The sequence below is a fragment of the Scomber japonicus genome, chromosome 14 (assembly GCF_027409825.1).
Source record: "Scomber japonicus isolate fScoJap1 chromosome 14, fScoJap1.pri, whole genome shotgun sequence".
Lineage (NCBI taxonomy): Eukaryota > Metazoa > Chordata > Actinopteri > Scombriformes > Scombridae > Scomber > Scomber japonicus.
Window position 1 is genome coordinate 431,698 of NC_070591.1, and position 2,556 is coordinate 434,253.

At 39.1% G+C, this 2,556-nt stretch overlaps 1 pseudogene; it reads left to right on the forward strand.

Annotated features, from left to right (window-relative positions):
- Positions 1-457: 457 nt before the first annotated feature.
- Positions 458-1,420, forward strand: LOC128373214 (GTPase IMAP family member 7-like; annotated as a pseudogene).
- Positions 1,421-2,556: the final 1,136 nt, after the last annotated feature.

Sequence of the window (2,556 nt, forward strand, 5' to 3'; positions counted from 1 at the left end):
TTCAGTTTAGAACCTGCTCTATGTGGAAAGTGCCTTGAGATAACTTTGTTGTGATTTGGCGCTATACAAATAAAGATTGATTGATTGATTGATGGAGATTGATTTAAAAAAGTCCTGATGCTGCAGAAAAGATGTGACTTTAAATATAGTTTACCATGAACCTCCTGAGTATCCACTGCAGTTGTCATAAAATGAATGTATCACTAACAGTGTCAGTGTAGAGGTTTTTATAGGACTGAAGGTTAACAGCATTTACCGTTTATCATCATATGGCTGTCATGTTATGTTCAGACCAATGACAGAAAGTTCAGCCCCGCAGAGACCAGAGTGAACGCCCATCAGGAGATAAGAAGTCTGAACTTATTACAACAGTCAGAAAAGATTAGCCATTCATTTTCAAAAGAGACGTCCAACACAGAGATCATCAGAGTCCATTTGGTCTTCTCAGATATTCATCATGTGTGCTGCAACCTCTACAGGTACGTTCAAGTTTTACTTTTTTATATAAGAATTCAGTTGTAATGTTTGTAATGTTAAACATGATGTTAATGTAATGTCCCCGTGTGTTTCTGTGTGTTTCTGTGTGTTTGTCTGCAGCTTCTGATGAGTGGAGGATTGTTCTGGTTGGGAAGACGGGAGTGGGGAAGAGTTCAACAGGAAACACCATCTTAGGCGATAAGTGTTTGAATCCGAACTAGATGCAGACTCTGTCACATCAGAGTGCAAGAAAGAAAGAAGAGAGATTGAAGGGCGAAAAGTTTCAGTCATCGATACTCCAGGACTGTTTGACACAGCTTTAACCAATGAAGATGCCTGGAAGATGATCAGGGAGTGCATGACTTTGTCTTCTCCTGGTCCACATGCCTTCCTGGTGGTTCTCCAGCTGGGCAGATTCACAGAGGAGGAGAGACAAACAGTGAGACTGATTCAACAAACGTTTGGTGAAGATGCACCTAAATACACGATGGTACTGTTCACTCATGGAGACAGACTGACGAAACAAACCATTGAAGAGTTTCTCTCAAAGAGCGGCGACTTGAGCGACATCATCCAGAAGTGTTACGGCCGTTATCACGTCTTCAACAACGATGCTGACGACAGGTCACAAGTCAGTCAGCTTCTGGATAAAGTAGAGAAGATGATTCAGGACAATGGAGGGTCACACTACACCACAGAAATGCTCCAGAAAACAGAAGAAGCCATCGAGAAGGTGAAAGAACGAATCCTGAAAGAGCGTGAGCCCGAGAGGATCAAAGAGCTGGAGGAACTGAAGACCAAACATAGCAATGACATGTTGGCTGCAATGAAGGAAATGATGAAAGAAATGTATGAGAAGCAGGCAAGGTCTGAAGCTGAAATACAGGCACTGAAATCTCAATTCCAGGGATCTCAATCTCAACAGCGCTGTCCGATCCTTTAAAGAGCTGTACTTACCTGCTGCAACAGTTTAGATAACAATCAGTGCTGAGTGCAATCAGAGGATCAAGTTGATTCCTTTTTGGTCTCTTTGATTTGTTGTAGAACTGTGATATAAAAGTTGCTTTAGATCATCTGTCAGCATTTAAACTCAAGTGATGCCTGTATTTCACTGGTTGGCAAAATGTGAAATATTTATATAAAACAGATTTAATTCATGTTGTATCCACTTTGATGTATGAAATAAATGTTGTCTAATGCTGTTGTTTGTTTCATATTTGAACTTTTCAATCAATCAATTACTTCATGTGTCCCCAAAAGCACATGAACATGAACACATCATATTAATATAAAAACACAAAGACATGAACATGAACACATCATATTAACATTAAAACACAAAGACAGCAGAGTTCACAGATTAAAACTATTTAAAATGTTCCAGCTGCAGTCAAACCAACATCCAGTCACATAGAGACAGATTACCCATCTGCTTATCTCACTCACCTTTATCTAAGTGTGAGTGCTGAAACTTTAAAAATGTCAGACTTAAAATCTCACTGAGTCAACTACAGATCAAACTCACAACCTCCAAACTTTGAGTCATTTGATCAGAAACACTGACTGTAAAATTGTGGTGAATTTTATCACCCTCCAAGTAAGAAGAATTAATTAATTAAGGACCAAGTCGATGCTCTTTTTAGTTTTCTTTATTGCCAATAGTGGAGACAGAACTCTATCAAATCTGAGACTGCTAAGGTGTCCCTCTGTTCCAATGGAGCCTCCATTCTGTCTGTCTCTGTCTCTGTCTCTGTTTGCCCAATCTTTTTATACTGAAGTTACACATCCTAAGCATGAACACAGGCACAATCAATTACTTGTTTATATTCCCATGATCCAATACCTCCTGATGTTAATTACCATTGTATAGAATGGTACCATTATTAGGATGGTATCAGCAGAATTCCCCAGCCTCTGTCTATTATGACCGGAAGTTCATATCAAGTTCACACAGAGAAGGCCCCATCTTATGACTATGACTGTTATATAAACTATAATATAGGCCTCCACAGACACAGAGCTTTTAGCTTAGAAATGCTTAGAAATACAGTATTAGAAATACATAATACATTGATCTGT